General features: G+C 43.0%; 1 protein-coding gene across 1 annotated transcript in view; it reads right to left on the bottom strand.

The window, feature by feature from the left end:
* rtn4rl1b (reticulon 4 receptor-like 1b) overlaps positions 1–26,777 on the bottom strand; it is a 656,646-nt gene that overhangs the window by 200,707 nt on the left and 429,162 nt on the right. The gene's annotated exons all lie outside the window — the stretch shown is intronic.

Below are 26,777 nucleotides of genomic sequence, written 5' to 3'. Positions count from 1 at the left end.
GCAGGCCAGGGAAGCTAGGATCGATAGCTCGCTCGTCTGCGGGAACAAACTGCCGCCATTGCTTGCCGTGCTACCGAGGTTCTTTGTCCCTGAATTGCTCACACACTCCGGCAGATTCAATGGGGGTCTGGCGGCAGATTTCTTTGACTTTATGGTTGGAAATGCATCTGCTTTGAGTGTCGCAGGATATCCACACATTCTTGCCATCTCTGTCGTAGCATAGCTTTCGTCGGTAAAGTGTGCGGAACAAACAAATTTCTTGCCACTTTGGCATCTTTGGGCCACTGGTGCAACCTGAATCCGTCCCTGTTGGTGTTGTTACACCCTCCGACAACACACCGACGAGGCATGATGTCTCCAAGGTACGGAAAACAGTCGAAAAAACGGAAAATAACAGAGCTGATTTGACTCGGTGTTTGAGAAAATGGCGGATTGCTTCCCGATGTGACGCCACGTTGTGACGTCATCGCTCCGAGAGCGAATAATAGAAAGCACCGACCCTGCCCCCCTCTACATCAACGGCGAGCGTGTAGAGAGGGTCCACACCTTCAGGTACCTTGGAGTCCACATCTCTAATGACTTCTCCTGGACAGTCAACACCACATCAATCATCAAGAAGGCTCAGCAGCGGCTACACTTCCTTAGAGTTCTCGGGAAGTACAACCTGAAGCCTGACCTGCTGCTGACCTTCTACCGCTCGTCCATCGAGAGCCTGCTGACCTACTGTATTACGGTATGGTACGGCAGCTGCACTGCAGCAGACAGGGAGAGGCTGCAAAGAGTGGTCAAGATGGCTCAGAAGATCATCGGCCGCCCTCTCCCCTCTCTGACGGACATCTACACCTCCCGCTGCCTCAACAGAGCCAGTGCCATCATCAAGGACAGCACCCACCCTGGCTCTGACCTGTTCCACCTGCTGCCCTCTGGGAAGCGCTTAGGTGCATTAAAACCAAAACAAACAGGCTAAAGAACAGCTTCTTCCCCAGGGCCATAACCATCCTGAACGGACTGCCCCATTGTCCCTCATAACTGCCTTCTCTTCGGTGCAATAACCCATTCCACCAACCACCCTGTTTTTGTTTTGTTTTTTCATGTATATATTCATTTCACACCATATTCATTGCACTTCTACATTTTTTAAATGTTTATGTATTTGCACATTGTTTTTCTAGCATGCACACATCGCACTGTATGGAATGGCCTCAATCTCGTTACCTTGCGTAATGACAATAAAGCTGATTCTGATTCTGATTCTGAAAGGCGTTTAATTCGCCAAAATTCACCCATTTAGAGTTCGGAAATTGGTTAAAAAAATATATGTTTTTTTTCTGCAACATCAAGGTATATATTGACGCTTACATAGGTCTGGTGATAATGTTCCCCTTTAAGGTATTCATGTGTGATTTCCACAAGCGTCATGTAGAAGAAGGAGAAACACGGGCATGCCTGGATGACTCGCCTCCATATTTCTAGTGGTTAGCTCCGAATTACGAAACCGCTTTATTATGAAGCTGGCTGTGGCGCGTTCTTTCTGACGTCACTTTCTCTCCGAACTTTGTTTGGACTCATTGATCGTTTACAAACTAAGTTAAAGGGGAACATTATCACCAGACCTATGTAAGCGTCAATATATACCTTTATGTTGCAGAAAAAAGACCATATATTTTTTTAACCGATTTCCGAACTCTAAATGGGTGAATTTTGGCGAATTAAACGCCTTTCTAATATTCGCTCTCGGAGCAATGACGTGGCGTCACATCGGGAAGCAATCCACCATTTTCTCAAACACCGAGTCAAATCAGCTCTGTTAGTTTCCGTTTTTTCGACTGTTTTCCGTACCTTGGAGACATCATGCCTCGTCGGTGTGTTGTCGGAGGGTGTAACAACACCAACAGGGACGGATTCAAGTTGCACCAGTGGCCCAAAGATGCCAAAGTGGCAAGAAATTGGACGTTTGTTCCGCACACTTTACCGACGAAAGCTATGCTACGACAGAGATGGCAAGAATGTGTGGATATCCTGCGACACTCAAAGCAGATGCATTTCCAACCATAAAGTCAAAGAAATCTGCCGCCAGACCCCCATTGAATCTGCCGGAGTGTGTGAGCAATTCAGGGACAAAGGACCTCGCTAGCACGGCAAGCAATGGCGGCAGTTTGTTCCCGCAGACGAGCGAGCTAAACTCCCTGGATGTCTTGGCTCACACCGTCCCGAAGATGATCAAGAGAAGAATATCGACCCTAGCTTCCCTGGCCTGCTGACATCAACTCCAAAACTGGACAGATCAGCTTTCAGGAAAAGAGAGCGAATGAGGGTATGTCTACAGAATTTATTAATTGATGAAAATTGGTTTGTCTGCACTCTCAAAGTGCATGTTGTTGCCAAATGTATTTCATATGCTGTAAACCTAGTTCATAGTTGTTAGTTTCCTTTAATGCCAAACAAACACATACTGTCAGGCTTGGACGAAGGAAGGGACTCAGATGCAGAGAGGTGATTCCAAATAAAGCTTTTATTTTGAAAAACTCTTTAAGCCTCCGGAGCCGAGTAAATTCAAATACTATGAAATACAAAAATAGCTATCGACAAAATGTTCCAAAAGGGAAAAAACGAAAATCACTCCAAAAAGGAGGAAATACAAAAATAAGGACAATATAATTAGCACCGTATCTGTTATCAAAAAAACTTTAACAAAAAACGCTCTAACAGGAGGCAGAAAATAAAGACTATAAAACTTAACTACTCTAATCAATGTAAACAAAAAATCACTCAAAAAACTTTGAGGAAAAAATCTTTAAGGAAAAATTATAACTCACCACTGCGGTAGAAAAAGGTAGAATAACAAAAGTCGCTCTGAGGGAGGAAAAAAGTTAATTAAAAATTACGGCGTGGGATATTCTGGGAGCAAGGACGTAGACGTGGCACAAGGCAAGGCATGGACATGAACATGGAACGCAAGACAGGCACGAAAGCTCGAGACAATCTGGCACAGAACAAGGGGAGGCATGGGCTTATATGGAACATGAGGGTAATGGGAAACAGGTGGAAACAATCAAGGGTCAGGAATGACGTCAGACTGGTGACACAAGAGGAAGGACCCGTGATCTGAAACAAAAGGAGTTGCTTTTCAAAATAAAACATGTAAATCACAAGACAGAAAAAACCAAGACAAGACTTCCCTCACCGCGGTGGGACACATACCAATCGTTGGTTAGAAGGCGATCGCCGAATTCGTCCTCGCTTTCTCCCGTGTCGCTGGCTGTCATGTCGGTTTCGCTTGCATACGGTTCAAACCGATATGGCTCAATAGCTTCAGTTTCTTTTTCAATTTCGTTTTCGCTACCTGCCTCCACACTACAACCATCCGTTTCAATACATGCGTAATCTGTTGAATCGCTTAAGCCGCTGAAATCCGAGTCTGAATCCGAGCTAATGTCGCTATAGCTTGCTGTTCTATGCGCCATGTTTGTTTGTGTTGGCATCACTATGTGACGTCACAGGAAAATGGACGGGTGGTTAAAATCAGGCACTTTGAAGCTTTTTTTAGGGATATTGCGTGATGGGTACAATTTTGAAAAAAACTTCGAAAAATATAATAAGCCACTGGGAACTGATTTTTAATGGTTTTAACCATTCTGGGGAAAGGGGAACCAACGGGTGTGTTCTAACTATCGTGGGATCACACTCCTCAGCCTTCCCGGTAAGGTCTATTCAGGTGTACTGGAGAGGAGGCTACGCCGGATAGTCCAACCTCGGATTCAGGAGGAACAGTGTGGTTTTCGTCCTGGTCGTGGAACTGTGGACCAGCTCTATACTCTCGGCAGGGTCCTTGAGGGTGCATGGGAGTTTGCCCAACCAGTCTACATGTGCTTTGTGGACTTGGAGAAGGCATTCGACCGTGTCCCTCGGGAAGTCCTGTGGGGAGTGCTCAGAGAGTATGGGGTTTCGGACTGTCTGATTGTGGCGGTCCGCTCCCTGTATGATCAGTGTCAGAGCTTGGTTCGCATTGCCGGCAGTAAGTCGGACACGTTTCCGGTGAGGGTTGGACTCCGCCAAGGCTGCCCTTTGTCACCGATTCTGTTCATAACTTTTATGGACAGAATTTCTAGGCGCAGTCAAGGCGTTGAGGGGATCCTGTCTGGTGGTTGCAGGATTAGGTCTCTGCTTTTTGCAGATGATGTGGTCCTGATGGCTTCATCTAGCCAGGATCTTCAGCTCTCACTGGATCGGTTCGCAGCTGAGTGTGAAGCGACTGGGATGAGAATCAGCACCTCCAAGTCCGAGTCCATGGTTCTCGCCCGGAAAAGGGTGGAGTGCCATCTCCGGGTTGGGGAGGAGATCTTGCCCCAAGTGGAGGAGTTCAAGTACCTCAGAGTCTTGTTCACGAGTGAGGGAAGAGTGGATCGTGAGATCGACAGGCGGATCGGTGCGGCGTCTTCAGTAATGCGGACGCTGTATCGATCCGTTGTGGTGAAGAAGGAGCTGAGCCGGAAGGCAAAGCTCTCAATTTACCGGTCGATCTACGTTCCCATCCTCACCTATGGTCATGAGCTTTGGGTTATGACCGAAAGGACAAGATCACGGGTACAAGCGGCCGAAATGAGTTTCCTCCGCCGGGTGGCGGGGCTCTCCCTTAGAGATAGGGTGAGAAGCTCTGTCATCCGGGGGGAGCTTAAAGTAAAGCCGCTGCTCCTCCACATGGAGAGGAGCCAGATGAGGTGGTTCGGGCATCTGGTCAGGATGCCACCCGAGCGCCTCCCTAAGGAGGTGTTTAGGGCACGTCCGACCGGTAGGAGGCCACGAGGAAGACCCAGGACACGTTGGGAAGACTATGTCTCCCGGCTGGCCTGGGAACGCCTCGGGATCCCCCGGGAGGAGCTGGACGAAGTGGCTGGGGAGAGGGAAGTCTGGGCTTCCCTGCTTAGGCTGCTGCCCCCGCGACCCGACCTCGGATAAGCGGAAGAAGATGGATGGATGGATGGATGGATTAACCATTCTGAAATTGTGATAATGTTCCCCTTTAAACACTGGTTTAGTGTGGCTGAAACGGGGCTTAAGCTAAACAATTATTCGTTGAAGGGGTCATCCGGCTTAGTGTAGACATAGCCTATGAAAAATAGCGTCCGATTTACCGCCCGTCCGAGCACCCACTGGCAGAAATGCAGATCGGCGCCTATGCTTGCCAGTTTTAAGAGTGGCGAAAGAAGGAAAACAGAGAGGATAGAGCCCCCACGTTGAAGGATAGGAGAGGATATGCCGGACAGACGCTGCTCATTATAGCCTCAACTGAACCTCCTTCCTGGTCTGCTTATTGTAATCCACCCGGCCTGGCACAGGGCTCTAGATTCAGCCTCTCTTGGCCCACAGCAGTCCCTCCACAGACAGGGCCTATTGATCCCAGTGTCAGCAGCTATATTATCCTGCCTTCTCATAGGACCGCCTGGCCTTTGGTGCCATGTATGCTTGTACGGCCGACATAGGACCTTGTAAGCGAGGCGGGCTGTGCTCAGACTGACAGCCGAGCTAATGGCTGCCATACAGACGACTAATGGACGCGCCTACACACGAAGGCTGTCATATTGTTCTGGGAAGGCGGCCTTACTCCAGCGTCTGTAAGCATTGCTCATTAGGAGCTTTTATGAGTTTAAAACCTGATCGACATCCTCCAATCTAATGAAGTTCACTGCAAGCGCTGAATCGGTCCTTTTACGTTTATGAAGATATTCATGTTCCATTTTGATTATCGTAGAGCAATTAGTTAAATATGAATTACTGTGCTCTGCAGAACTGCTCTGCACCCTGTATCGCAGTGGTATCAAACTTGGACAAGGGAAATTGTTCCACTCAGTAGCTCAGTTGTTGCGTATTTTCAATCCTGTGTAATTTTATTGTGGATGTTAAAATAAAAGCACTACAGGTGGAAATTAGCACGGTGCTAAATCTGGTGCAGCCATCTTCGTAATGTAACTGCACGTTGTCCTTCAAATAAACACATACAGGCAAACAGTTACAAAGGGATGGAAGGGATGAGGATGGAAAGGCTAATGCACGCAAGGGCACAGAAAGAGGGCGAAAGCAAAACGTATAAAGTAGACAAACAATGCACCATAGTAGCAATATAAAATATATGTAATATTTATATATTATACGAATGCAGCTGAGATAGGCTCCAGCAACCCCGAAAGGGACAAGCGGTAGAATAATGCATGGATGGATGTATATACAGTGTATAACATATACTGATATATTATATTACACTTTTATATAATATATACAATATATCAGTGACGTGCGGTGAGGTTGATGGCTGGTGAGGCACTGACTTCATCACAGTCAGATTTACAAACATATGAACCCTAAAGAGTATCTTATTCACCATTTGATTGGCAGCAGTTAACGGGTTATGTTTAAAAGCTCATACCAGCATTCTTCCCTGCTTGGCACTCAGCATCAAGGCTTGGAATTGGGGGTTAAATCACCAAAAATGATTCCCAGGCGCTGCTGCCCACTGCTCCCCTCACCTCCCAGGGGGTGAACAAGGGGATGGGTCAAATGCAGAGGACAAATTTCATTACACCTAGTGTGTGTGTGACAATCATTGGTGCTTTAACTTAACTTTAACTTTACACATACAAACTGTAGCACACAAAAAAGCACATTTAATAAAAAAAAACGTTATTATGGTCTTACCTTTACTTATAAATGAAGTCCATGCGCCGCAACTAAAGCCCTCACTTCAACTTTCCACGTGCAAGATTGAATCTATTTAAAAAAGTGTAACCGAGGGTTTATAAATGTGGCCTATACTGTATGAAACTACAAAATAACAAACACGGAGGCTCCAGTTTACACGAGGACCACTTTATTTACCTTCTTTCAAAAACCTCCGCAACGTGACATCACTTCCGCTCTTAGCGCCTTCAAAATAAGAGCTCAAGGCATATACTGTATAACAGCGCATAACAGGAACTTAACATCACAAAGAGGAAAGCCCATGAAAATAGGTTACAAAAGTTATTTAATACGAAGCCAAAAAGTGCAAAAACAATAATGTTCGTGTTGGAGGAGTTGTGAATTAGATACACCTGCAGTCTGCAGGTGTACCTAATGTTGTGGCCCTGCAGTCATTCACAACTCCTCCAACACCAACATTATTGTTTTTGCACTTTGGCTTCTTATGACATATTTTTTTTTAAATAGATTCAATCTTGCACGTGGAAAGTTTAAGTGTGGGCTTTAGTTGATATAACAATTCTACGGCGGGGGTGCAGGAGGCGAGCCTCAGCCAGTGCGTCTTTTGCAGCCGTTTTATGATCGCTCAGCACAAGAAATACTTTACACACATACAGTTGTTGACAAAATACACTGTACATTATATACCTCAGCTAACTAAACTATGGAAATGTATAATATAATTCATACAGCAATACGGTCTCACTGCAGAGCAGGCCAGCAGTTAGCCGAGTCATTGCGCAATCCATGTTGAGGCACTGAGTGACGTGCCTCAACTGGCTGCTGTTCACCGCACCGTCTCTTCTCAGTATTTGAACGGCAAATGTGAAAATTCAGCGATTTTGAATAAAAATAATCTAAAACTGGTGAAGTTAAATGGAAAATAACTTTATAGTATAATCACTGGATACATATAACAATTTAAATTTTTTTTTTCTTTTTACTTTTTTTTTCTTTCCATGATGGCGGATGGCAGGTGAGGCGGGGCCTCACCTGCCTCTAGTGACCGCACGTCACTGCAATATATAACAAATCCTAATTGCCATGTACAACATTACAGTATATGTAACAGCTGCAGCAAAAAAAAAACATTCTCGAAACTTATTTTTATTGAGGTCCAAATTGCAGTTATGGCCGCTTGTAACAGTGAATATACAGGTAAAAAACAGTAAATTAGAATATTTTGAAAAACTTGATTTATTTCAGTAATTGCATTCAAAAGGTGTAACTTGTACATTATATTTATTCATTGCACACAGACTGATGCATTCAAATGTTTATTTCATTTAATTTTGATGATTTGAAGTGGCAACAAATGAAAATCCAAAATTCCGTGTGTCACAAAATTAGAATATTACTTAAGGCTAATACAAAAAAGGGATTTTTAGAAATGTTGGCCAACTGAAAAGTATGAAAATGAAAAATATGAGCATGTACAATACTCAATACTTGGTTGGAGCTCCTTTTGCCTCAATTACTGCGTTAATGCGGCGTGGCATGGAGTCGATGAGTTTCTGGCACTGCTCAGGTGTTATGAGAGCCCAGGTTGCTCTGATAGTGGCCTTCAACTCTTCTGCGTTTTTGGGTCTGGCATTCTGCATCTTCCTTTTCACAATACCCCACAGATTTTCTATGGGGCTAAGGTCAGGGGAGTTGGCGGGCCAATTTAGAACAGAAATACCATGGTCCGTAAACCAGGCACGGGTAGATTTTGCGCTTTGTGCAGGCGCCAAGTCCTGTTGGAACTTGAAATCTCCATCTCCATAGAGCAGGTCAGCAGCAGGAAGCATGAAGTGCTCTAAAACTTGCTGGTAGACGGCTGCGTTGACCCTGGATCTCAGGAAACAGAGTGGACCGACACCAGCAGATGACATGGCACCCCAAACCATCACCCAACCATGCAAATGTTGCATTTCCTTTGGAAATCGAGGTCCCAGAGTCTGGAGGAAGACAGGAGAGGCACAGGATCCACGTTGCCTGAAGTCTAGTGTAAAGTTTCCACCATCAGTGATGGTTTGGGGTGCCATGTCATCTGCTGGTGTCGGTCCACTCTGTTTCCTGAGATCCAGGGTCAACGCAGCCGTCTACCAGCAAGTTTTAGAGCACTTCATGCTTCCTGCTGCTGACCTGCTCTATGGAGATGGAGATTTCAAGTTCCAACAGGACTTGGCGCCTGCACACAGCGCAAAATCTACCCGTGCCTGGTTTATGGACCATGGTATTTCTGTTCTAAATTGGCCCGCCAACTCCCCTGACCTTAGCCCCATAGAAAATCTGTGGGGTATTAAGAAAAGGAAGATGCAGAATGCCAGACCCAAAAACGCAGAAGAGTTGAAGGCCACTATCAGAGCAACCTGGGCTCTCATAACACCTGAGCAGTGCCAGAAACTCATCGACTCCATGCCACGCCGCATTAACGCAGTAATTGAGGCAAAAGGAGCTCCAACCAAGTATTGAGTATTGTACATGCTCATATTTTTCATTTTCATACTTTTCAGTTGGCCAACATTTCTAAAAATCCCTTTTTTGTATTAGCCTTACACAATATTCTAATTTTGTGACACACGGAATTTTGGATTTTCATTTGTTGCCACTTCAAATCATCAAAATTAAATGAAATAAACATTTGAATGCATCAGTCTGTGTGCAATGAATAAATATAATGTACAAGTTACACCTTTTGAATGCAATTACTGAAATAAATCAAGTTTTTCAAAATATTCTAATTTACTGGCTTTTACCTGTATATGAATAAAAAATATTCATCGCCTCATGGTATTATTACACAAATTGATGTATAAATTGCGTTGAAATCACAAGTCAAGGTGACAAGCAGATGATTAAGTATTTCTTATTTTTACCGAAAAATGTGCAACTCAGTATGTAATATATTTGTTGCATGATCGGTTAATATTACATTTGAAATTATATGAACATTCTTGCAGTACATACATTTTTTATTTCAAAATGGAAAGAAGGAATACATATAATAAGAAATATAATGTACTTTACTGACACACTTTACTGTTGGTATACCCTGACTGCTTCAAGTGTTGTCGGTATACCCTGACTGCTTCAAGTGTTGTCGGTATACCCTGACTGCTTCAAGTGTTGTCGGTATACCCTGACTGCTTCAAGTGTTGTCGGTATACCCTGACTGCTGCTAGTGTTGTCGGTATACCCTGACTGCTTCTAGTGTTGTCGGTATACCCTGACTGCTTCTAGTGTTGTCGGTATATCCTGACTGCTTCTAGTGTTGTCGGTATACCCTGACTGCTTCAAGTGTTGTCGGTATACCCTGACTGCTTCAAGTGTTGTCCCAATACCCTGACTGCTTCAAGTGTTGTCGGTATACCCTGACTGCTTCAAGTGTTGTTGGTATACCCTGACTGCTTCAAGTGTTGTCGGTATACCCTGACTGCTTCAAGTGTTGTTGGTATACCCTGACTGCTTCAAGTGTTGTCCCAATACCCTGACTGCTTCAAGTGTTGTTGGTATACCCTGACTGCTTCAAGTGTTGTTGGTATACCCTGACTGCTTCTAGTGTTCTTGGTATACCCTGACTGCTTCAAGTGTTGTCCCAATACCCTGACTGCTTCAAGTGTTGTTGGTATACCCTGACTGCATCAAGTGTTGTTGGTATACCCTGACTGCTTCAAGTGTTGTTGGTATACCCTGACTGCTTCTAGGGTTGTTGGTATACCCTGACTGCTTCAAGTGTTGTCCCAATACCCTGACTGCTTCAAGTGTTGTTGGTATACCCTGACTGCTTCAAGTGTTGTCCCAATACCCTGACTGCTTCAAGTGTTGTCGGTATACCCTGACTGCTTCAAGTGTTGTCGGTATACCCTGACTGCTTCAAGTGTTGTCGGTATACCCTGACTGCTTCAAGTGTTGTTGGTATACCCTGACTGCATCAAGTGTTGTTGGTATACCCTGACTGCTTCAAGTGTTGTTGGTATACCCTGACTGCTTCTAGGGTTGTTGGTATACCCTGACTGCTTCAAGTGTTGTCCCAATACCCTGACTGCTTCAAGTGTTGTCGGTATACCCTGACTGCTTCAAGTGTTGGTGGTATACCCTGACTGCTTCAAGTGTTGTTGGTATACCCTGACTGCTTCAAGTGTTGACTGCTTCAAGTGTTGTTGGTATACCATGACTGCTTCAAGTGTTGTCGGTATACCCTGACTGCTTCAAGTGTTGACTGCTTCAAGTGTTGTCGGTATACCCTGACTGCTTCAAGTGTTGTCGGTATACCCTGACTGCTTCAAGTGTTGTTGGTATACCCTGACTGCTTCAAGTGTTGACTGCTTCAAATGTTGTCGGTATACCCTGACTGCTTCAAGTGTTGACTGCTTCAAGTGTTGTCGGTATACCCTGACTGCTTCAAGTGTTGTCGGTATACCCTGACTGCTTCAAGTGTTGTTGGTATACCCTGACTGCTTCAAGTGTTGACTGCTTCAAATGTTGTCGGTATACCCTGACTGCTTCAAGTGTTGACTGCTTCAAGTGTTGTCGGTATACCCTGACTGCTTCAAGTGTTGTTGGTATACCCTGACTGCTTCAAGTGTTGACTGCTTCAAGTGTTGTCGGTATACCCTGACTGCTTCAAGTGTTGTTGGTATACCCTGACTGCTTCAAGTGTTGACTGCTTCAAGTGTTGTCGGTATACCCTGACTGCTTCAAGTGTTCTTGGTATACCCTGACTGCTTCAAGTGTTGACTGCTTCAAGTGTTGTCGGTATACCCTGACTGCTTCAAGTGTTGTTGGTATACCCTGACTGCTTCAAGTGTTGTCGGTATACCCTGACTGCTTCAAGTGTTGTTGGTATACCCTGACTGCTTCAAGTGTTGACTGCTTCAAGTGTTGTCGGTATACCCTGACTGCTTCAAGTGTTCTTGGTATACCCTGACTGCTTCAAGTGTTGACTGCTTCAAGTGTTGTCGGTATACCCTGACTGCTTCAAGTGTTGTTGGTATACCCTGACTGCTTCAAGTGTTGTCGGTATACCCTGACTGCTTCAAGTGTTGTCGGTATACCCTGACTGCTTCAAGTGTTGACTGCTTCAAGTGTTGTCGGTATACCCTGACTGCTTCAAGTGTTGTCGGTATACCCTGACTGCTTCAAGTGTTGTCGGTATACCCTGACTGCTTCAAGTGTTGACTGCTTCAAGTGTTGTCGGTATACCCTGACTGCTTCAAGTGTTGACTGCTTCAAGTGTTGTCGGTATACCCTGACTGCTTCAAGTGTTGTTGGTATACCCTGACTGCTTCAAGTGTTGTCGGTATACCCTGACTGCTTCAAGTGTTGTCGGTATACCCTGACTGCTTCAAGTGTTGACTGCTTCAAGTGTTGTCGGTATACCCTGACTGCTTCAAGTGTTGTTGGTATACCCTGACTGCTTCAAGTGTTGACTGCTTCAAGTGTTGTCGGTATACCCTGACTGCTTCAAGTGTTGTTGGTATACGCTGACTGCTTCAAGTGTTGTTGGTATACCCTGACTGCTTCAAGTGTTGTCGGTATACCCTGACTGCTTCAAGTGTTGTCGGTATACCCTGACTGCTTCAAGTGTTGTTGGTATACCCTGACTGCTTCAAGTGTTGTTGGTATACCCTGACTGCATCAAGTGTTGTCGGTATACCCTAACTGCTTCAAGTGTTGTCGGCATACCCTGACTGCTTCTAGTGTTGTTGGTATACCCTGACTGCTTCAAGTGTTGTTGGTATACCCTGACTGCTTCAAGAGTTGTCGGTATAACCTGACTGCTTCAAGTGTTGTTGGTATACCCTGACTGCATCAAGTGTTGTTGGTGTACCCTGACTGCTTCAAGTGTTGTCCCAATACCCTGACTGCTTCAAGTGTTGTCGGTATACCCTGACTGCTTCAAGTGTTGTTGGTATACCCTGACTGCTTCAAGTGTTGTCCCAATACCCTGACTGCTTCAAGTGTTGTCGGTATACCCTGACTGCTTCAAGTGTTGTCGGTATACCCTGACTGCTTCTAGTGTTGTCGGTATACCCTGACTGCTTCAAGTGTTGTCGGTATACCCTGACTGCTTCAAGTGTTGGTGGTATACCCTGACTGCTTCAAGTGTTGTTGGTATACCCTGACTGCTTCAAGTGTTGTCGGTATACCCTGACTGCTTCTAGTGTTTTCGGTATACCCTGACTGCTTCAAGTGTTGTTGGTATACCCTGACTGCTTCAAGTGTTGTCCCAATACCCTGACTGCTTCTAGTGTTGTCGGTATACCCTGACTGCTTCAAGTATTGGAGTGTCAGAAAACTCACCGGTACTCACTTTTTTAACCCACAAAGGAGAGCAAAACATTGATTAGGTGGCAGATATACAATTGCAAGGCCATTTCCAAGAAGGATATTTCAAGAGAAACCACATCTTGTGAGACGAGGTCGGCCGACACCCGAAGCTAGCTCAGCTGTCACGAATCAAACGACCTACGAGCGGTACCACTGACTTATACGGCGTCGGACGGGTGCTACAAATTGTGAGTTCAAATATTTTATTTCTTTATTTTTTCATGTTTCATTCTTTTAAATTTGACGGTACCACATACGATATGTTTTAATTGCTGAAGCGGGTTTATTGAATGATAAATGTGCCGAAAAATAGCCAGTTTTGTACACTGTTGAGTGCCCAGTAGTGTGCAAGTGTGTTTCTCTATAGTATCTCCAGCTGTGTTCATGTGGTGACATCAATTACCGTATTTTGAGAGGTGAAGTCGGACTAGGTAGGACATAACTGAAGGCCTATGTCTGAAAAATTGTATGTCAATTATCAAAAAACTTTCCGTTCTCTGAATTCCCAGTGAACAGATAGAGGCTTTCTTTGTTGTACCAAGCCAAAAGCTTGTAAAATTCCATTGTGTACGATGGGAGGGATGGGAGGGGTTATCTATTGTGATCCAGGACCAGCCCAAGCCCGAGGCATCTTTTTCTGTTTGTGTTAATGTGACCGAAAACAATGGCTGTTTACATACCCCCCATTCCTTTAGAAACAGCTGTTGTTATGTAAACCGGGAAAGTCCAAATAAAAGAGGTGGCGTAGAATTCTCTAGCCAGAGCACAATGACACTGTGCTAGGGTACAGGTGTACGCGTCTCTCCTCAAATTGAGCAAAATTTAATCCTGTCTCTGTTTATTTCGTTGCGTCTTGTCTGTTTTAATAGATGTCATCGATGTTTACACCTGACAGTCTAGGTGAGAAACGCACGGCCCGCCACTGGGAAACTGAAAATGTCAGTCGAGCCAATTAAGCATTGTTATGCAGGATCCACTTCCTAAGGCAGGGGGATCCTGCGACACATTCCAGCAAGAGAACACCCGCCAAGCTATTAACACCAGGGGCGGCGTGGAAGATGGAAGTGGACCTGGGTAGGCAGCTCCAGTTCCCACAGGAGATATGCAGCACCACCTTAAGACCAGATGTGGTGCTGTGGTCTGCAGCTCTGAAGTCAGTAGTACTGATTGAGCTGACAGAGCCATGGGAGGAGGGACTGGAAGCTGCCTACGAGAGAAAGAAGGCAAAGTATGCAGACCTGGTCGCGGAGTGCAGAGAAAGTGGATGGAGGGTGAGACTGTATCCGGTGGAGGTGGGAGCCAGAGGCTTTGCGGGCAGATCAACACCACGTCTGCTCAAGGACCTGGGACTACGTGGAGCCAACCTGAGCAGATCCACCAGGGAGCTCTCAGAAGAGAAAGCTAGACACTGGCTCTGGCTCAAACGACGCGACAAGGCTTGGGGGGTAACATCCAAGTAGGTTTTGCTGCAGGGGGGTGTCAGGGAGACGTCCCTGTTCACTGCCCCGCCACCGGGAGATGTTCTGGGCTAAGGGGCGAAACATCAATGAGAGGTGGTCCCCAGCTGAAGACCCTGCAGTAAAACCTTTTCTGGTATGCGGTCAGGTTTAGGCCTGCCTCAGGGAAGAGGACGTCCCTGCCATGCACAGTCCACCACAGGCACCGGTGGAGGTGCGACAGGCCTAAGACCCAGCGGCAAGACCACCTTGCTGTAATTAAAATTGTATTGGATCTCATTGGTCTGCACCTGGTGGTGTACCTAAGGTTGTGGCCAGTGAGGGTATTTTGTCGTTACATCTTCTGCTGACCTGCAAGAAAATGTACTTGATTTACTGTACAGTAGTTATGTTTGCCAAGGCTGCCCTTTGTCACCGATTCTGTTCATAACTTTTATGGACAGAATTTCTAGGCGCAGTCAAGGCGTTGAGGGGATCTGGTTTGGTGGCTGCAGGATTAGGTCTCTGCTTTTTGCAGATGATGTGGTCCTGATGGCTTCATCTGGCCAGGATCTTCAGCTCTCACTGGATCGGTTCGCAGCCGAGTGTGAAGCGACTGGGATGAGAATCAGCACTTCCAAGTCCGAGTCCATGGTTCTCGCCCGGAAAAGGGTGGAGTGCCATCTCCGGGTTGGGGAGGAGATCTTGCCCCAAGTGGAGGAGTTCAAGTACCTCGGAGTCTTGTTCACGAGTGAGGGAAGAGTGGATCGTGAGATCGACAGGCGGATCGGTGCGGCGTCTTCAGTAATGCGGACGCTGTATCGATCCGTTGTGGTGAAGAAGAAGCTGAGCCGGAAGGCAAAGCTCTCAATTTACTGGTCGATCTACGTTCCCATCCTCACCTATGGTCATGAGCTTTGGGTTATGACCGAAAGGACAAGATCACGGGTACAAGCGGCCAAAATGAGTTTCCTCCGCCGGGTGGCGGGGCTCTCCCTTAGAGATAGGGTGAGAAGCTCTGTCATCCGGGAGGAGCTCAAAGTAAAGCCGCTGCTCCTCCACATCGAGAGGAGCCAGATGAGGTGGTTCGGGCATCTGGTCAGGATGCCGCGGGGAAGACCCAGGACACGTTGGGAAGACTATGTCTCCCGGCTGGCCTGGGAACGCCTCGGGGTCCCACAGGAAGAGCTGGACGAAGTGGCTGGGGAGAGGGAAGTCTGGGCTTCCCTGCTTAGGCTGCTGCCCCCGCGACCCGACCTCGGATAAGCGGAAGAAGATGGATGGATGGATGGATGGATCTCATTGGTCTGCACCTGGTGGTGTACCTAAGGTTGTGGCCAGTGAGGGTATTTTGTCGTTACATCTTCTGCTGACCTGCAAGAAAATGTACTTGATTTACTGGACAGTAGTTATGTTTGATAAAAAACAAACAAACTTCAAGGTCACCGTGTTCAGTAATGCCTGCAGGGCCTCAGCGGGCCAACACAATTCCCAGGCGGCCCCGCAGTGACTAGGATGGGAGACGCAGTCAAGTGCACCATCACCATCATTACAGTTTAGAAGGGAATCTGTTGTCAGTTAGAGCAGACTGAAGAAACAACTGTTCTGTTCAAGTCTGATTGGTAATTGATACTTTCTGTCTATTATGAGGAAAACATGCTTATTTCCTATAAATAGGACAGACGAAGGCTTATGAGAGAACAAATTATGCAGCTGCTCAAACTAATCGGTTAAGTGTGTGCGAACACCAATTTATTTGCAAATAATTAGCACCATAATATTAAGCATGCATATTAATTACATTTTAATTTATATAACGGGTGTTTGCTGTGTCTCAGATCACTCCATAAATGAGTAGCTGACCTTTCCAAAATTGATTAATTAATTTTTAATGTTTTCCTTGTTTGTCTTTACTTTGTTATTGTTTCCCTCAAGCACCACATTTTTTTTTAGGGATTAAATCAAAAGTGTGTACAGGTGCTCTTGGTATTGCATGTTAACTTTTTCTGAAGTTTGCCATAAATTAGGTGTTTTCGGTCAAGTGATGATAAGGCAGGCTTTAATTTATGTTGCTTCATACCTGCATACTTGCCAACCCTCCCGGATTTTCCGGGAGACTCCCGAAATTCAGCGCCTCTCCCGAAAACCTCCCGGGACAAATATTCTCCCGAAAATCTCCCGAAATTCAGGCGGAGCTGGAGGCCACGCCCCCTCCAGCTCCATGCGGACCTGAGTGACGTGTTGACAGCCTGTTCACACGTCCGCTTTCCCACCATATAAACAGCTAATGATGGAGGGCGAGTTCTTGGTTTCTTATGTGGGTTTATTGTTAGGCACTTTCATTAACGTCCTCCCAGCGCGGTAACAACACACGACAACAGCAGTCATGTTTTATTCTACCGTAAAGCGGTTCGTCTGCCGTAAACAGCAATGTTGTGACACTTTTAAACAGGACAATACTGCCATCTACTGTACATGCATATGTGACCCACCCATAATGTGTCACATTTTTGTGTTGATTTATTTATTTTATTTTGTGGTTTGAATTCGTTTTTGGAGCTGTCATTACAGATTTATCAGTATTCACATTGGCCAGTAGGGGGCAGTAGGGCGTTTCTTCCCAATTGAATGCTATCACCTGCAGACCGGAAGTGTCTTGTCATTCTGATGTGAGCGACCAGTCTGTGAACAATTGAAACGTCCTGTGTGCTTTTTCCTCCTGTATAACAGGTTAGTTTTGGTGAATCAACTCACTGAATAATATCCATGTGATCTTTATAAGTTTAAGTACACATTCTGATGGTGGAGCCTAACTCTAAAGTGTTTGTGAGTTGTAGTTTGTATTTGTGAATGAATCCAGTGCACAGCTGCAGTAATCAATACAAAAAGGCGACGTGAGTGCGCAATGTTTATATAGGAACTTCTGATCCTAATTCAGACTCCCAAATTAGAGCTCCCGTTTTCTTATTGATTTTATAATGTATATTTGTATAATGTGTGTGTTCTGAAATAGTGACAGAGAATAGAACAAGGATGGACAATTCAACCCTTAACTCAACAATGAGTAGATGAGTGTTATGTGTGTGTATATGTGTAAATAAATGAACACTGAAATTCAAGTATTTCTTTTATTTATATATATATATATATATATATATATATATATATATATATATATATATATATATATATAGCTAGAATTCACTGAAAGTCAAGTATTTCTTATATATATATATATATATATATATATATATATATATATATATCTTAACCACGCCCCCAACCACGCCCCCTCCCCACCCTCGACCACGCCTCCCCCACCCCCCACCTCCCGAAATCGGAGGTCTCAAGGTTGGCAAGTATGCATACCTGAGCCCACTGGAGATTATTCCTGGCCTTGGAAGAAAATTACTTAAAACTTCTATATTAGATTTAAATATGATAGGTTAAGCTTTGAGAAAACAACTTTTTTATTGGGATTACAACATTTTGGCTTTATCAATTAGAAGCATTAGAGCTTGGTGTATTTGCACTTCGCAGTTTTAAAACATGATTCATGCGCTTCATTAGGCTTTTGACAAATGGAAGATGCATCATGTTCGTCACCTTTGAGATTCCGTGGGGGCTCATTTCACACCTTCTGTCCAACACTTCTTCTGGAAGGTATTTTCTCACCTCTGTTGAACAACTAAGTGAGACATTTTCATTGACTTGATGTCAGTGAGACTGGGAACAAACTCAATTAATGTCTATGTCCTAATTAGGTGATTAAGGGGTAGGGGTCGGAAATTGTCCTTAAATAGGAAAAGGCTAGGGTTATACGTAGTTGTATACAATGTCTCAAAACGTCATGAGAAGTCCAGACACAACCTAAAAATGGAAGAAAAATAAAGGTTTTACGGAAATAATATTTGGCTAAAATGTCGTAAGGGGGGACCCTTACGAAAAATTCAAAAAAACGGACTTGCTTCAGCAGCACATTTCTGGTGCTGTAGTTGTATAAAATGTCTCAAAACGTCATCAGGAGTCCCGACACAACCTAAAAATGGAAGAAAAAAAAGGTTTCACGGAAATTTTTTTTTGCTAAAATGTCGTAAGGGGGGACCCTTACGAAAAATTCAAAAAAACGGACTTGCTTCAGCAACACATTTCTGGTGCTGTAGCTGTATAAAATGTTTTAAAACGTCATCAGGAGTCCCGGCACAACCTAAAAATGGCAGAAAAAAAAGGTTTCACGGAAAATTTTTTTGCTAAAATGTCGTAAGGGGGGACCCTTACGAAAAATTCAAAAAAACAGATTTGCTTCAGCAGCACATTTCTGGTGCTGTAGTTGTATAACATGTTTTAAAACGTCATCAGGAGTCCCGGCACAACCTAAAAATGGCAGAAAAAAAAGGTTTCACGGAAAAAATTTTTTGCTAAAATGTCATAAGGGGGGACCCTTACGAAAAATTAAAAAAAACGGACTTGCTTCAGCAGCACATTTCTGGTGCTTTAGTTGTATAAAATGTCTCAAAACGTCATCAGGAGTCCCGACACAACCTAAAAATGGCAGAAAAAAAAGTTTTCACGGAAAATGTTTTTTGCTAAAATGTCGTAAGGGGGGACCCTTACGAAAAATTCAAAAAAACGGACTTGCTTCAGCAGCACATTTCTGGTGCTGTAGTTGTATAAAATGTTTTAAAACGTCATCAGGAGTCCCGGCACAACCTAAAAATGGAAGAAAAAAAAGGTTTTATGGAAAAAAATGTTTGCTAAATTGTCGTAAGGGGGGACCCTTACGAAAAATTCAAAAAACCGGACTTGCTTCAGCAACACATTTCTGGTGCTGTAGTTGTATAAAATGTTTTAAAACGTCATCAGGAGTCCCGGCACAACCTAATATTGGCAGAAAAAAAAGGTTTCACGGAAATTTTTTTTTGCTAAAATGTCGTAAGGGGGGACCCTTACGAAAATTTCAAAAAAATGGACTTGCTTCAGCAGCACATTTCTGGTGCTGTAGTTGTATAAAATGTCTCAAAACGTCATCAGGAGTCCCGACACATCCTAAAAATGGAAGAAAAAAAAAGTTTTACGGAAAACATTTTTTGCTAAAATGTCGTAAGGGGGGACCCTTACGAGAAATTCAAAAAAAACGGACTTGCTTCAGCAGCACATTTCTGGTGCTTTAGTTGTATAAAATGTCTCAAAACGTCATCAGGAGTCCCGACAACCTAAAAATGGAAGAAAAAAAAGTTTTTATGGAAAAAAATGTTTGCTAAATTGTCGTAAGGGGGGACCCTTACGAAAAATTAAAAAAAACGGACTTGCTTCAGCAGCACATTTCTGGTGCTTTAGTTGTATAAAATGTCTCAAAACGTCATCAGGAGTCCCGACACAACCTAAAAATGGAAGAAAAAAAAGGTTTTATGGAAAAAAATGTTTGCTAAATTGTCGTAAGGGGGGACCCTTACGAAAAATTCAAAAAAACGGACTTGCTTCAGCAGCACATTTCTGGTGCTGTAGTTGTATAAAATGTCTCAAAACGTCATCAAGAGTCCCGGCACAACCTAAAAATGGCAGAAAAAAAAGGTTTCACGGAAATTTTTTTTTTTGCTAAAATGTCGTAAGGGGGGACCCTTACGAAAAAATTCAAAAAAACGGACTTGCTTCAGCAGCACATTTCTGGTGCTTTAGTTGTATAAAATGTCTCAAAACGTCATCAGGAGTCCCGACACAACCTAAAAATGGAAGAAAAAAAAGGTTTTATGGAAAAAAATATTTGCTAAATTGTCGTAAGGGGGGACCCTTACGAAAAATTCAAAAAAACGGACTTGCTTCAGCAGCACATTTCTGGTGCTGTAGTTGTATAAAATGTCTCAAAACGTCATCAGGAGTCCCGACACAACCTAAAAATGGAAGAAAAAAAAGGTTTCACGGAAAATTTTTTTTGCTAAAATGTCGTAAGGGGGGACCCTTACAAAAAATTCAAAAAAACGGACTTGCTTCAGCAGCACATTTCTGGTGCTTTAGTTGTATAAAATGTCTCAAAACGTCATCAGGAGTCCCGACACAACCTAAAAATGGAAGAAAAAAAAGGTTTTATGGAAAAAAATATTTGCTAAATTGTCGTAAGGGGGGACCCTTACGAAAAATTCAAAAAAACGGACTTGCTTCAGCAGCACATTTCTGGTGCTGTAGTTGTATAAAATGTTTTAAAACGTCATCAGGAGTCCCGGTACAACCTAAAAATGGCAGAAAAAAAAGGTTTCACGGAAAATTTTTTTTGCTAAAATGTCGTAAGGGGGGACCCTTACGAAAAATTCAAAAAAACGGACTTGCTTCAGCAGCACATTTCTGGTGCTTTAGTTGTCTAAAATGTCTCAAAACGTCATCAGGAGTCCCGACAACCTAAAAATGGAAGAAAAAAAAGGTTTTATGGAAAAAAATGTTTGCTAAATTGTCGTAAGGGGGGACCCTTACGAAAAATTCAAAAAAACGGACTTGCTTCAGCAGCACATTTCTGGTGCTTTAGTTGTATAAAATGTCTCAAAACGTCATCAAGAGTCCCGGCACAACCTAAACATGGCAGAAAAAAAAGGTTCCACGGAAATTTTTTTTGCTAAAATGTCGTAAGGGGGGACCCTTACGAAAAATTCAAAAAAACGGACTTGCTTCAGCAGCACATTTCTGGTGCTTTAGTTGTATAAAATGTCTCAAAACGTCATCAGGAGTCCCGACACAACCTAAAAATGGAAGAAAAAAAAGGTTTTATGGAAAAAAATATTTGCTAAATTGTCGTAAGGGGGGACCCTTACGAAAATTTCAAAAAAACGGACTTGCTTCAGCAGCACATTTCTGGTGCTGTAGTTGTATAAAATGTCTCAAAACGTCATCAGGAGTCCCGACACAACCTAAAAATGGCTGAAAAAAAAGGTTTCACGGAAATTTTTTTTTGCTAAAATGTCATAAGGGGGGACCCTTACGAAAATATCAAAAAAACGGACTTGCTTCAGCAGCACATTTCTGGTGCTGTAGTTGTATAAAATGTTTTAAAACGTCATCAGGAGTCCCGGCACAACCTAAAAATGGCAGAAAAAAAAGGTTTCACGGAAATTTTTTTTTGCTAAAATGTCGTAAGGGGGGACCCTTACGAAAAATTCAAAAAAAACGACTTGCTTCAGCAGCACATTTCTGGTGCTGTAGTTGTATAAAATGTTTTAAAATGTCATCAGGAGTCCCGGCACAACCTAAAAATGGCAGAAAAAAAAGGTTTCACAGAAATTTTTTTTTGCTAAAATGTCGTAAGGGGGGACCCTTACGAAAAATAAAAAAAAAACGACTTGCTTCAGCAGCACATTTCTGGTGCTGTAGTTGTATAAAATGTCTCAAAACGTCATCAGGAGTCCCGGCACAACCTAAAAATGGCAGAAAAAAAAGGTTTCACGGAAATTTTTTTTTTTTGCTAAAATGTCGTAAGGGGGGACCCTTACGAAAAATTCAAAAAAACGGACTTGCTTCAGAAGCACATTTCTGGTGCTGTAGTTGTATAAAATGTCTCAAAACGTCATCAGGAGTCCCGACACAACCTAAAAATGGAAGAAAAAAAAAGGTTTTATGGAAAAAAATATTTGCTAAATTGTCGTAAGGGGGGACCCTTACGAAAAATTCAAAAAAACGGACTTGCTTCAGCAGGACATTTCTGGTGCTGTAGTTGTATAAAATGTTTTAAAACGTCATCAGGAGTCCCGGCACAACCTAAAAATGGCAGAAAAAAAAGGTTTCACGTAAAAAAATTTTCGCTAAAATGTCGTAAGGGGGGACCCTTACGAAAAATTCAAAAAACCGGACTTGCTTCAGCAACACATTTCTGGTGCTGTAGTTGTATAAAATGTTTTAAAACGTCATCAGGAGTCCCGGCACAACCTAAAAATGGCAGAAAAAAAAGGTTTCACGGAAATTTTTTTTGCTAAAATCTCGTAAGGGGGGACCCTTACGAAAAATTCAAAAAAACGGACTTGCTTCAGCAGCACATTTCTGGTGCTGTAGTTGTATAAAATGTCTCAAAACATCTTAAGGAGTCCCGACACAACCTAAAAATGGAAGAAAAAAAAGGTTTTATGGAAAAAAATGTTTGCTAAATTGTCGTAAGGGGGGACCCTTACGAAAATTTCAAAAAAATGGATTTGCTTCAGCAGCACATTTCTGGTGCTGTAGTTGTATAAAATGTCTCAAAACGTCATCAGGAGTCCCGACACAACCTAAAAATGGCAGAAAAAAAAGGTTTCACGGAAATTTTTTTTTGCTAAAATGTCGTAAGGGGGGACCCTTACGAAAAATTCAAAAAAACCGACTTGCTTCAGCAGCACATTTCTGGTGCTGTAGTTGTATAAAATGTCTCAAAACGTCATCAGGAGTCCCGACACATCCTAAAAATAGAAGAAAAAAAAGGTTTTGCGGAAAAAATGTTTTGCTAAAATGTCGTGAGGGGGGACCCTTACGAAAAAATTCAAAAAAACGGACTTGCTTCAGCAGCACATTTCTGGTGCTGTAGTTGTATAAAATGTTTTAAAACGTCATCAGGAGTCCCGGCACAACCTAAAAATGGAAGAAAAAAAAGGTTTTATGGAAAAAAACGTTTGCTAAATTGTCGTAAGGGGGGACCCTTACGAAAATTTCCAAAAAACGGACTTGCTTCAGCAGCACATTTCTGGTGCTGTAGTTGTATAAAATGTCTCAAAACGTCATCAGGAGTCCCGACACAACCTAAAAATGGAAGAAAAAAAAAGGTTTTACGGAAAAAATTTTTTGCTAAAATGTCGTAATTTTTTCCGTAAAACCTTTTTTTTTGTTTATGTTTATGTCCTAATTAGATGATTAAGGGTTAGGGGTCGGAAATTGTCCTTAAATAGGAAAAGGCTAGGGTTATACGTATAGCCACGATCAAAAGTTTACATACACTTGTAAAGAACATCATGTCATGGCTGTCTAGAGTTTCCAATCATTTCTACAACTCTCATTTTTTTGTGATAGAGTGATTGGAGCACATACTTGTTGGTCACAAAAAACATTCCTTTACCACTTTTGTTCACTACTCGCTGTACATATCCTACCAAGTCAGACCTACACTGTTTCAATGATGCAATTGTTGATGACTGAAGTGCTGATATCAACCAAACCTAACCCCTAACCCCAACCCCCTCCACATCGTAAATAATTCAATGTATACACTCTGATGATTAACTTTTGTGATGACTGTATTATGATGATAGTATATATTTGTACCATGAATTGATTAACGTGGACCCCGACTTAAACAAGTTGAAAAACTTATTGGGGTGTTACCATTTAGTGGTCAATTGTACGGAATACAGGTAAAAGCCAGTAAATTAGAATATTTTGAAAAACTTGATTTATTTCAGTAATTGCATTCAAAAGGTGTAACTTGTACATTATATTTATTCATTGCACACAGACTGATGCATTCAAATGTTTATTTCATTTAATTTTGATGATTTGAAGTGGCAACAAATGAAAATCCAAAATTCCGTGTGTCACAAAATTAGAATATTACTTAAGGCTAATACAAAAAAGGGATTTTTAGAAATGTTGGCCAACTGAAAAGTATGAAAATGAAAAATATGAGCATGTACAATACTCAATACTTGGTTGGAGCTCCTTTTGCCTCAATTACTGCGTTAATGCGGCGTGGCATGGAGTCGATGAGTTTCTGGCACTGCTCAGGTGTTATGAGAGCCCAGGTTGCTCTGATAGTGGCCTTCAACTCTTCTGCATTTTTGGGTCTGGCATTCTGCATCTTCCTTTTCACAATACCCCACAGATTTTCTATGGGGCTAAGGTCAGGGGAGTTGGCGGGCCAATTTAGAACAGAAATACCATGGTCCGTAAACCAGGCACGGGTAGATTTTGCGCTGTGTGCAGGCGCCAAGTCCTGTTGGAACTAGAAATCTCCATCTCCATAGAGCAGGTCAGCAGCAGGAAGCATGAAGTGCTCTAAAACTTGCTGGTAGACGGCTGCGTTGACCCTGGATCTCAGGAAACAGAGTGGACCGACACCAGCTGGACTACTGCTGAGTGGTCCAAAGTCATGTTTTCTGACGAAAGCAAATTTTGCATTTCCTTTGGAAATCGAGGTCCCAGAGTCTGGAGGAAGACAGGAGAGGCACAGGATCCACGTTGCCTGAAGTCTAGTGTAAAGTTTCCACCATCAGTGATGGTTTGGGGTGCCATGTCATCTGCTGGTGTCGGTCCACTCTGTATCCTGAGATCCAGGGTCAACGCAGCCGTCTACCAGCAAGTTTTAGAGCACTTCATGCTTCCTGCTGCTGACCTGCTCTATGGAGATGGAGATTTCAAGTTCCAACAGGACTTGGCGCCTGCACACAGCGCAAAATCTACCCGTGCCTGGTTTACGGACCATGGTATTTCTGTTCTAAATTGGCCCGCCAACTCCCCTGACCTTAGCCCCATAGAAAATCTGTGGGGTATTGTGAAAAGGAAGATGCAGAATGCCAGACCCAAAAACGCAGAAGAGTTGAAGGCCACTATCAGAGCAACCTGGGCTCTCATAACACCTGAGCAGTGCCAGAAACTCATCGACTCCATGCCACGCCGCATTAACGCAGTAATTGAGGCAAAAGGAGCTCCAACCAAGTATTGAGTATTGTACATGCTCATATTTTTCATTTTCATACTTTTCAGTTGGCCAACATTTCTAAAAATCCCTTTTTTGTATTAGCCTTAAGTAATATTCTAATTTTGTGACACACGGAATTTTGGATTTTCATTTGTTGCCACTTCAAATCATCAAAATTAAATGAAATAAACATTTGAATGCATCAGTCTGTGTGCAATGAATAAATATAATGTACAAGTTACACCTTTTGAATGCAATTACTGAAATAAATCAAGTTTTTCAAAATATTCTAATTTACTGGCTTTTACCTGTATGTACTGTACTGTGCAATCTACTAATAAAAGTTTCAATCAATCAATCAATCAATCAATCAATCAATCAAAAACACAGCAGGAAGGACATTAAATAAAAAGTAGATATCAGTTATTTGACCCAAGTGAACTTGTGTGGACTACGATCAAGGCCGATCAGCCACCTGAAGACATCACCTGCAAGGGACGGGACATTAACATGAGGATTAACATGATCTATGAAGGTAATACCCTCTGAGATCTTTCTGTTTGAGCTGAAACATCCCGACCCCTCCTTAGTGACTCGACACGCTCTCAAGCCCAATCATCTCCCATCCTAACCCAGCGCCAGGCTAATAAGCCTAGCCGGGGAACGGAAGAATAAAAGAGAAAAAGAACGGGGTCGAAATGGAAAACCCGCCTCGGTTTAACATCATCTCTTTCTGGGGCACAGCTAAGCTTTATTGGATTCCAACCCCAAACCACCCCCAGCCTCTTCTCCTTCTTACTTTTTTGGCAAATCAGGCAGACTTTTCTCATAACCATTGGCATATGTGCAATGTCAAATGTAATCACATTTCCTGTTCAAATCCTTAGTACATGATATGAAAATGGCAAAGAAATGATTTAGGGTCTGACAAGTGTGTCAGTATGGTGGCACTTCAATGATATATCATCCACAGTGGACTAAAGAGACCGTATCACCTGCAACTGAAGACACCTGCCCTTGGCCTAGGCTCGAATCTCCTTGGAAACACAATTCCTGCGATGCTTGACAATAATAAAAATAGCACGACCTTGTGTATAAGACAAAAAAACACATTTATTTAAATCATGTCAGTATCAGTGAGTAAGGATGTGAATCTTTGGGTCACTAACGATTCAGTTTGATTCCAATTCCTGGGGTGACTATTTGATTCAGAATCGATTCTCATGTCAACACCATTCCCCATTCAAACCAAAACTTTCAATGTGTTGTTATGATAATATCCGTAATTATAGTGAAACATTTTTCAAAACAAGTCACAGGTTAGAAAAGCTCCTTCTGGTTGCAGGGAGATTTTTTTTAAACTGATTATTGATAGATTTTTCGTCATGTCTGTGTGATCATGTTTTTGTTTTGGTCATGTTCGTCGGTTTTGTTTTTGGACTTTTTGTGCACTTTTGTTTTGTCACCATAGCAACCCATTAGTTTTCACCTGTCACGTCACGCACCTGTTTCACATTTTGAGTCACGCACCTGTTTTCGTTAATCATGTCTATAGTATTTAAGTTCATTGTTTTCAGTTTGTCGTTCTGACGACATCCCCACATTGATGCTCTGCACAGTTCTGACTCTTTTTTTCATGTCCATCGTTCACGCTGCTC

Source organism: Nerophis lumbriciformis, linkage group LG17 (assembly GCF_033978685.3).
Source record: "Nerophis lumbriciformis linkage group LG17, RoL_Nlum_v2.1, whole genome shotgun sequence".
Lineage (NCBI taxonomy): Eukaryota > Metazoa > Chordata > Actinopteri > Syngnathiformes > Syngnathidae > Nerophis > Nerophis lumbriciformis.
This window is presented reverse-complemented; position numbering and strand designations above follow the sequence as displayed.